Source organism: Rhinolophus sinicus, chromosome 18 (assembly GCF_057876585.1).
Source record: "Rhinolophus sinicus isolate RSI-liver-muscle chromosome 18, RSI-T2T, whole genome shotgun sequence".
NCBI lineage: Eukaryota > Metazoa > Chordata > Mammalia > Chiroptera > Rhinolophidae > Rhinolophus > Rhinolophus sinicus.
In genome coordinates, this window is record NC_142518.1 from 29,760,140 (window position 1) to 29,771,360 (window position 11,221).

The window sequence follows — 11,221 nt, forward strand, 5'->3', positions numbered from 1 at the left end:
TGCTGCTTCCTGTTGTTAGTCTTTGGGTTTCTCGACTTTCCTTGTTGGTTCCTGTAAGCTTTCCCACATCTCTGTGAGTCTTTCTTCCATTAAAGCCTCCAGAACCATCTGATGTGGATTATACTTCCTGCTAGGTCTGTGTCTAATTCTCCACCTCTGAGAAACATGACAAAACGATTTATCTGACTACAAACATAGCTCTCTCTGGAATGAGGGAGCCACACATTGTGGTCAGAGCACCTTCTCAGGTGTTCTATCTTTCCCAGAGGCAAAATGCCTGCCAGTCTCCGCAAAGAAGTCGGTCAGAATTTGAGGGCATCAAGATAGCCCCTCCAGCAGCAAAACATGGAAATAAATCTCACTGTTCTTCTATCTTAGGGATTTTGAAGCTTGCTGGTCCCTGAACGGACTTAGGGGTGAGCTCTGTGAAACATCTAAAGTTCTGAATTTTGTGTGCAATTTTGTGCATACGTACATAAGGAAGAGAGGGAAGGTCTAAAACTTTCACTAACTAGATACTCAAAGGATCCCTGCTCAGCTGCTGGCATTTCCCTCGTTGTCTCAGACATAGCAGATGCTTTCTTTGCCCTGTGTCACATCTCCACGGCCCACCTCTGATTTCTGTGAGGCTATGGAGGCCGATTCCTGTGAGTGCAGGCTCCCTCTCACTTTGTGTCTCCACTTTTCTGCTTCATTTTTATCTCTGAAGCTGTGGAAACCTGCAGGAACAGCCTGGAAGTGCAGGGGAGTTAACATCCTTGGGAGTAGAAGTTAATGGATAAATGCCCAGTCACCGATCTCCTCACTGGACTCTTCCGGGGGCATTCTGTAGGCTTCACAGAAGTGCCTGCACAATCAGGTCCCTGAAAACGATAACACCTTGATAAAGCGTTCATATTGGCTTGCTCTCTTTCCCTGTCACACTCTCCCTGCTTCTGCACTCCTGCTTCCTGGGATCGCTTCTAAAATGAGCTACTTTCACCCTGTCTCAGGCTCTTCTTTCATGGGAAGATGACCAAGACATAGGATAGTTTGAGAGACCCAAATTTGGGGTCCGCATGTAGAGCATCACCTCACCCACACAGCAATGCCCACTCAGGCTCACTGGTAGTTAATAAAGTTTCCCTGTTCCACCTTGGAGGCCACAGAGTCCATAGCTGAAAGTAATTCCCTTTGAAAGCATGAACCATTTTTCTGTCTTCACCTTCCGGGACCCAGAATGGCTAGCCACTTCTCTCATTTGTGATCTCTGTCTCCTAACACCTCTCTCCAACACCCAAACTCATACTCGCCAGCAGAAGCTGGAGGAATGGAAAAGTCCACCTACATCCTAGAGGAAAGGAATTCCACTGGGGCCTTATTAGGCTTTCACCACCTATTGGTGATGAAACATTCCAGCATATGCTGTTATTACCAGAACACCTCAATCAGATCTAGCACATTTCATGGGTGGGAATAATATAACAGGAAGAAGATACGGAAGGGCTGAATCCATTTTTTACTCTGGCTGGGGAAAGTCTGTATCATGATTGTATTAGTTATAATTGCTACATACCAAATCCCCACAAACTTAGAGGCTTTTAACAATACCCACTTATTATCTCACAGTTTCCATGGTTCAGAAGTCTGATACAACTTGACTGGGTCCTCTGCTCAGGGTCTCACTAGGCTGCAATCAGGGTATTGACTAGGTCTCATCTGAGGCACAGGCTCTTCTTCCAAGTTCATGTGGTTGTTGAGCAAATTCAGTTCTTTGCAGCTGTAGGACAGGTGATGGCTTGCCTCTTTATGGCCAGCAGCAGAATCTCTCTGACTTTTTCCATGTCTCTCTTCTAGACTCTCTTTAAAGTGATCACCTGATTAGGTCTGACCCACCCACACACAAAGGGTGGGGATTATACAAGCGTGTGGGTCATTGAGGATTTTCTTAGAATTCTGCCTTACCACCACTCTGGCTGTTCCCTTTTGAGAAATGCACACTGGAGGAGGGGACTGCTGAGAGACGAAGCTGATCTGACCTTAGTTGTTTTCTCTACTTGTCCTTCTCTATGAGTAATGTCTTTTTAATAAGAAAACATTAAAATAAAATTTTTAAATTAGACATCAAATGGGAAAGAAAAACCCAGAAAGTTTTGAGAATACAGTTAACTTCTTTAACTTTAACAATTAACTAATTGAGAATACAATTAACTTCTGTGAAATTACACAGAAAAGCCACATGGTTCTCTTTACCTTTGTTATCACCAGGTCCTCAAGTCCAAAACTGGGTGGGGGGTCACCCTTGACGCGTCCATCTTCTTCTTTTGCCATATAAATCATCAAATTATGTCTATTTTACCTCCTCAATGTCTCACGAATCCATGACTGCTACAGAGGCCTCCTAACAGTCTTTCAACTTCTACTCTTACCCTCTACACTCCATGTCACCCACAGCAGCCTGAGATGGGTGATCACACTCTTGATCCAGGACAGGGTGGTGCCCTGTAACTGCTGTCCCAGGCTGTTTAGTTCAGATGTCAAAGGACAACTCTCTGGATGGCTCCATCACTGTATTAATTTCCTAGGGTTACCATTAAAAAAGTATTGTAAACTGGGCAGTTTAAAACAACAAAATTCATTGTCTCACAGTTCTGGAGGCTAGACGTCTGAAATCAAGGTGACTGCAGGGCCATGCTCCCTCCAAAGGCCCTAGGGGAGGGTCCTGTCTTGCCTCTTCTAGCGTCTGGTGGCCCCAGGCATTCCTTGGCTTGTGGCTGCATCACTCCAATCTCTGCATTGATCTTCATGTGGCTGTCTTCTTTTTGTGTCTGTGTGTCACTGTGTCTTCACACAGTTTTCTCCCTGTATGTCTGTCCAAATTTCCCCTTTTTATATGGACACTTGTCATATTGGATTCAGGTCTACCCTAATTACCTCATTTTAATTTAATCATCTGCAAAGACCCTATTTCCAAATAAGGTCACATTTTCAAGTACTGGGACTTAGAACTTCAGCTTATCTTTTCCAGGAAGAAGGGGAGAGAACACCATTCATTCTATAGCAATCACTTTGATAGGAATACAGCTATCCCACAGGGCATGGTTGTCCCCACAGGGAAGCTGGACAGTGGAAGAACACAGGCTTGGGGAACAACCTAGCATGGCTCTGGGTAGACACCTGGCTGGCTGTCGATACAGCCAAGGTCTCACTCTTGTGGAGATGGGAAAGTAGCCTTGCTAGAGCTACGTTGTGGATGATGTGACATTCCCACTCACAGGAAGATGGGATTTTGAGCTGGCAAGGACATTAAATGTGCCTTTGACAGTGGCCTTTCTCTGGTTCCCACTGAGGCATTGCCGTTATCCATCCTTTAGATGTTAGTTTGAGTTATGTTTCCCCAGCAAAGCCAATCTTGAGTCCCAAAGCCAGTTTAGGTCCCCTGTCACCTGCTGTCCCCCTCATTCTCCTTCACAGCAGCCTCATGGGCTATAATGCCACATCAGTGTCATTACTGGATTCATATCTACCTCCCTCAGTAGACTGTAAACTCTGTGAGGTCAGGGCCTGTGACAATTTTGCTGTCTTATTTTCCCCTACCCAGCACTCAAGTAGTACCTGGCAATGAGAAGGTATTCAATAAATATTTGTTTTATGAACAAATGAATGAATAAATGGATGAATTTGTACAGAACCATTTTTGCTTCCTGGACGTCTTGATGAATGGCAAAGAGATGAGACCAGTTGGAGAATGATATAGTCCTGATATTTGTGATGGATGCATTTTTTATGAATTCCCAAATCTCTGAAAAGAGAAATGTTCATATAGGCTTTCTCTAAAATTACATTCCCATGGAAGCCAAGTGACTCCCTCACATTAACCTCAAAGTATGTGTAATTTAAATATCTCGTACTTTAGCAAAATGCAATGTTATGGCCCTTCATGGCTGCTTGTGAAAACCTGGAGCTCCTTATGTTAAACCTACAAATGGCCAGGATCCACTGGGGTTCAGTACAGAGGACCGTGGAGGCCCACTACTCAGTGCGATTCTCGGATCAGCAGCATCAACAACATCTTTTTGCTGGTTAGAGAGCTGACCCTCAGGCCCTCTTCCCTCCTAAGTTATCAGAAGATGCATCTTAACAGACAGAACCAGGCGATCCATAAGCACAGTAACATTCGGGAAGCATTGGCCTAGAGTAGAGATGACCTCTCCATGGGGCTGTGGAGATGGCCTCTCCATGGGGTTGCCACAGAATGGCAAGTGGATGCCAAGAGAGTGAACCAAAGAGAGGGTGTCCACAGAACAAGCATTTCAAGATATCAAGGCAGGAGCTGCAAGATTTCTTTTGACCTAGCCGCAGATGTCACATGGTATAAATCCCACTACATTCTCTTGGTTACAGACAAGTCACTAACATCTTCCCAAATTCAAGAAGAGAATTAGACTCCACCTCTTAATGAGAAAAATGCCCAAGAACATGTGGCCACCTTAATCTTCCACATGCTTCCTCTCTCCATGAATCAGAAATTGGTGTCTGCTGGGGTATTAACAGGTACATGGTGCAAACACCTGAGGTTGAGAGGTATATTAGTCAGAGTTCTTTAGAGAAACAGAGCCAATAGGACATATTTATATATGTGAACATATGAATGATATATATTAATCTATACAAATATATAAGTAATGGGTTCACATTATTATGGAAGTTGTAAAGCCCCCAAATCTGCAGTTAGCAAGCTGGAGACCCAGGAGAGCTGATGGTGCAAGTTCCAGTATGAGTCCACAGGCCTGAGAACCAGGAGAGCCAATGGTTTAAGTTTCAGTCTGAGAGCCAGCAGGCTCAAGACCCAGGAAGAGATGATGTTTCAGTGCAAGCCTGAAGGCAGAACAAACAAAAAAATGTCCCAGTTCAACCAGTCAGGCAAGAGGAGTACCCTCTTATTCAGTCCTTTCGGTTTCTTCAATCCTTCAACTGATTACATGAGGCCCACCCACATTAGGGAGAGCAATCTGCTTTACTCAGTCTACTGATGCAAGTGTTAATCTCATCCAGAAACACACTCACAGGCACACCCGGAACCATTTTTGACCAAATATTTCAGCACCTTGTGGCCCTGTCAAGTTGACACATAATATTAACGCTCTTAGGAGGTAAAGTTGGTGAATTGAATTCCTGCTTCTCACTCTTGTGGGATCTTAATCACATCCCTTGTCCTGTCTGTATCTGAGTCCTCATCTTTGAAATAAAGATAATATCTTTGTCAGGAGCTGATGAGAGAGTACTTTAAATATTGAAAAGATTCTGAGAAACCATAAGTAGTATATAAATGCTGGTTTCTACTGTTATTAATAGCAATAATTATGACAATGAGGTAGGCTCTTATGTTTGCCTGCGACCAGGGGATTTCTAAAGATGGTATTTTAACCCAAAGAGTGGATTGGAATTTCAGGAGGCATGAAGATTGAGAGGAAGATGTTTCTGGGGACAGAGATTTTTCTGTGGCTGCTGCCTTGGCCAACACCTGGATTCATGGCTGCCTTTGTCATGTTCTGCAATCTGGAGTCCTGGAGTAAGAACAGCACCATGGTCACAGCCATAACAAGCAGAGTGCCTATGGCTCTACTCCCACTCACTCTGCAGGGACTGGGAGCCCCTCAGATTCCTTCCAAATGATTCTTAACCTTCCTTCTGTGTTCAGCAGGCTCATGCTCTTGGTGGTCGTGGTGTCACCACCACCCCCGTACTCTGCAGTTGCTGTGGCAGAGTCTCTCACCTCGGCCTAAGCCAAAATGGCCCCTTCACACTCAATGCTGGCCAAAGGCACTGTTGCTGCTGCCCAGTCCCGCCCGAGATGCCCCAACTATCACTGGCAACCACCAATGTCTGATCAGGGTGCAGAAATCCTATACTAGATGGCTGGTGTCTGAGCAGAGGCAGCACCTCCTGTGGGCCACCAAGGGGCTGGTATCAGAACTGCCAGGCTCTCCCCACATGTTCAGTGTCTTGACAATAGTAGAGAATTTCCATGTGCTTTTAGTACAGACCCTCCTTTCCCCTTGCCTCAGACCTTAGAGGCAGGACACATTTAGTGAAGGTTGGTGGTGCTGGCCAGCTCTGGCCCATTGTCCAAGAACCAAGGCAGTGTGGTAAGAGGTCAAGAGTGCAGGCTCTACAATCAGTTGGTTGGGGCTGAGATCCTTGGCGCCACCTTCACTAGCTGTGTCACTTTGGTCAGTAACTTAACCTCTCTGAGCCTCAGTCTTCTCATCTACAAATAAAGATATTGATAGTACCTACTTCATAGGATTTTTGTGAAGCTTAAATGAGATAATCCATGTAATGTACTTAGTATAATGTCTGGCATATTATAAATACTCAATAAATGCAAACCATTTTTCACACTTAAGGTGAATTCCTTCCCAGGGGTCTCTGATCACAAATGCTAATAAATTGGTGGTACCACCGCCCCTAGCCACTTCTTACAGACATGGTTGGACAAGTTTGAATCTACCATAAACATAGCTTAAGCTCAACCTGGGACAATTACTATAGCCAGAATCACTGTTCTTGGATTCAACAAACAGTTTATATTTATTTCACATAGCATGGGTGCTAATACCGTGTTTCCCCAAAAATAAGACCTAGCCGTACCATCAGCTCTAATGAGTCTTTTGGAGCAAAAATTAATATAAGACCCGGTCTTATTTTACTATAATATAAGACCAGGTATAACATAACATAACATAACATAACATAACATAACATAACATAACATAACATAACATAACATATTATAATACAATACTGGGTCTTATATTAATTTTTGCTCCAAAAGACACATTAGAGCTGATTGTCCGGTTAGGTCTTATTTTCGGGGAAACGCGGTACCAATAATTATAAGAGCTCACACCTATTGAGTGTTTGCTATTTTCTAGGTGCTGGGCATATGATAAGCTTTTAGCTTATTTAATCCTCATAACAATCCTATTAGATAGGTGCTGTTATTATCCCCACTTGACAGGTGGTAACACTGAAGCACAGAAAAATTAAATAATTGTCCCAAGGGTACACAGCTACTAAGCATGGGAAACAGGGCTCACGTCCAACTTTTGAGCTCCAGAGCCCCAAACATAAAACTTTTTTTATCCTCTCATTAACAGATATGTAGAATCTGGATGCTAAAAAGCATCAATAATTTTTTGCTGTGTAACAACTACCCCAAGGCTGAGTGGCTTAAAACAATGATTTATTATTTCTCTTGATTCTGTGGATTGGCTGCAGTCTCTTCGGTTGGTCTTGCCATGTGGCTATACTCAGCTGAAGGGATGGCTGGGGGCTGGGCTCAGTGGGGATGGATGGGACAGCTGAGCATTCCTTTCCATGTGGTCCTTCATCCTACATGGATGGTGGTGCCAGAGCATTGCAATGTCATGGTTCCAAGACAGCAGAGGTAGGATGTGCAAGACCTCAGGAAGCCTAGCTGCAGACGTTGTACAGCATCATGTCTGCTACATTCTATCGGCCAAAGCAAATCACAAGGTCAGCTCAGATTCAAAGGAAAAAGAAAGAAAATCCACTTCTTGAAGGGAGAAGCTGCAAAATCCCATTTCAAAGGAATGTGCATACTGGGATAAGAGAAATTTGTATCCATTAAACTATCTACTACAAATAGATGAAACCTGAACACTAGATAACATGTAACCCATCTCTGCTAGTGGGAACTCTTGGTTGCACATGACAGAGCTCCAGCTCTATCTGGTGTATCAAGAAAAAGGAAGGGAAAATTTATTGGGTCACTTTCCTTTTTAAATCCAAGGATTAGTCTAGCATAGTCATTAGCACTTGGTCTCTTATTGTTTCCTTCCCTCAGGTGGGACCATCTCCATATAGGGGTAAGCTCGACACTAGCAGCTTCCTCCTTACATTCCTACTCAAAACGTTTTCTTCCAAATTTTTCCCAACACATCCAAACATTCCATGTCAATGGTCTGACTATGAACATGACTCCATCTCTGAACCTATCACTGAAGCCAGGAAGTTAGAATATGTTGATTGGCCATTTTTGGATCACATGTCTATGGGGTGGGGTGTAAGTCCAGGGGTGTTTGCTGGTTAAATGTTTAACAACCAGCTCTGGGGGTGGGGGAAGGGAGATGCTTATTTGTAGGGTTTGCCAAGCTCAGTGGTGTAAATACTCTCACCATGGCTGATTTCAAGCTGCCATTATGATGACTGTTGAACACGGAGTCAGGAAAAAATGGCACAATCAGAGCTAGTAGAAGTGGTCTCCATATAACCCCACCCAAATCACAGGACTAAGATTTGGGAAGGGTGATGTCCTAAAGAGAAATCAGAAAATTGAAATTAGATAAACAAAAACAACAGATTCCCAATCTAATTCTTTTATTTTCTTTCTCCACAAATGGACACTGTTTAATGGACTGACACTTTGCCTGCTCTTCTGGTTATTCTTTTTTTTTTTTTTTAAGTTTTAGGGTTTTCTTTGTTTGTTTTTAAATTTTTTTTACTGGGGAATATTGGGGAACATGTGTTTCTCCAGGGCCCATCAGCTCCAAGTCGTTGTCCTTCAATCTAGTTGTGGAGGGCGCAGCTCAGCTCCAAGTTCGGTCACCGTTTTCAATCTTTAGTTGCAGGGGTCGCAGCTCACCATCCCATGTGGGAATTGAACCGGCAACCCTGTTGTTCAGACTCACACTCTAACCAACTGAGCCATCCGGACACCCCTATTCTGGTTATTCTTAATAATCAAAGTCAAATGGAGTTTTGGAGAGAGTAGATATTCAACATGATAAAATGTTGAAATGAACCATTTATTCAGCATGTTTTCAGGCTAAATCATTTTCTTTTTCAACATAAGTCACCAGCCTGTCTGACCTTGTTCCTTCCCCAAACTGAGTGGACTGATCATTGGTTTTAAAAAATCACAATTCAAGTAACAACTAACCTTTTCAGTGCTTACTCTGTGCCAGGCACTGTGCTAAAGGCTCTGCCTGGATTATCTCACTTGGTCCTCAAATCAATTTTATATGGTAGCTGTGGTTATTGCCATTTAACAGATGCAGAAACTGAGGCACAGAAAGGAGGGGTAGCATGCTTATGGTTGCACAGCTAATCAATGGAAGTGTTAGGAATGAGACTAAAGCTCTCCCATAAATGGTCTCAACTTCGACCTTCTATTGCCTTCTCACTGGCTAAGGTGGGGTATCTCATAATCCAAAAGAGTCTTTAGCAAATATTTTGCAAAGCTGAGCATCAAGTCCTGTGTTTGAATATGGGTTTTCATTAAAGAGAGAAAGACAAGCCTTTTGCAAGAGCAGGCTCTAGGTAGCTTCTTTAGGGGAAGTAAATCCAATCTGGGACACAGGTAGGCAGGTTGTGGCTCAGGGTGCATCTGTTAACAGCAGGGATCTTTAGCCTGTGATTGGTGAATGTGTAAGGTCTTCTGACCTTTACCCCAGGGGCTGAAACCCAACTTCAGCTCCTTTGGTCATGATCCTGGAATTAGCCACTCGTGGACCACAATTCCAGGTAAGACTCAGGTCTCCCTTAGAACCTCCTGGACCATTTATTTGACCACCACTCATGGGGCAGTCAGAGGAGAGTGAAAGTGAAAGAGCCCTGAGGTGTAGAGGGAAGGGGTGGGCCTCTCCTATGACTAATGTGTGTCCAGGAAGACTTTCGCTGCACTGGGTGTCTCCTTCAGGCTGGAAACGATGATTTGTGGGTCTAGGAGTTTGAATTTTATGACCTGAAATTTTAGCCTTTCTGGGGCCTGAGAGAGAGGCCCAAGAGGAGAAGTTGCCAGAGGCAGTTAACAATTGGCCGTGGTTTGATTTGTTCCAGTTGTTTTGCAGCTGCCCCTCAGTCTGTTGTCATCAACTGCTAGGAGTCCCTGGACACTCAACTCCCAAGCTGGAGTCAAGCTGTAGGTAGAAAAGGGCAAGAAATAAAATGAGGATGAGGACCTTGTCTTCAGAAGACAGGAAAGAGGGCACAAGGAAAGAGCAGAGACCTGCACATCAGCGTGGCATTTCCAGGGAACCGTTGTGCTTAGACCCTTTGGAGCTCAGTGGAGGGAGGGAAGGAAGGCTTTTTGGAGGAAAGGAGCTTCTGAGACGATTCAAAGGGCAGACACTGGCATCTTGAGAGAAAGCCAAAAAGCATTCAAGCTGGAGGAATGACCTGTGGAGAGGCAGAGGTAGAAGGTTCTGGGCCTGAGAAGGATGTAGGAGGCAGAGGACAGAACTGAGGACAAGCCAATGGGGGTGGTGGGGAAGGCACTGAAGTTAAAGATAAGAACTATTCCAAGTCTGGGGAAAATGGGAACACAGAAGGGTGCAAATAATACAAACACAAGTGAGAATAGGATCCCTGTTTTCCAGGAGCTTACAAATGAGTCTCTGATGCTTTTGAGGAGAATCCATGTTATTTAGGTAATCTGGGAAATTCAAGAAACTTAGAGAAACACCTTGGAGGGAGGGATTGTCCAGACCTCTGCTGTACATGAAAGGTCTAAGTTGCACACGCGGATGCTTTTCCTCCACCCAGACAATGTTTTTCTTCTCCCATAACAACAAGCCTACAGCTGGGGAAGAGGGATGGTAGTTTAAAAAAAAAAACATTCCAGGAGATAAATCTTGTAATACTAACCGCTGAACAGCTGGCCCTTTAAAGCATAGAACAGCCATTTAGCCATTAATCCATCCCTTTAAAATGCAGACCCATCCCACCCCTCACACGCTCACACACACACACACTCACACACACACACACGCACTCAGACGCTTGCACATACATGCACACACACAAAAAGTAGTTCGTAGTTCAATTTCATTTGGTGCAATTACAGCAGCCACTGCTCTTGTACTTTTTATGTCTACAGATGCAACCCTGGCTCCAGTTTAAGAGTTTAAACCAGCAATGGAAACCAGGGGAGGGGAAGGAAAGAGAAACAACAAATTTTAAATGCTTTTCCCCGAAATTCTTCCCTAGGTACCCTGGGTACTGACGCAGCAGTACCTGGTGCCTTTTCCAGAGCCTCCTCCCTTCCCTGGGTTTCTCACTGTCCTGGAAATAGTCTGCAGGGGCAGCTGTCACCACCAGGCCCCGCATCACACCAGACACTCACCAGATCTGCCTTCCAGGCCCGACTCTGCTATTTCTCCATCTTATTCCCAATGGTCACCTTGAATGATCTGTACCACATGCTGTCCTGGTT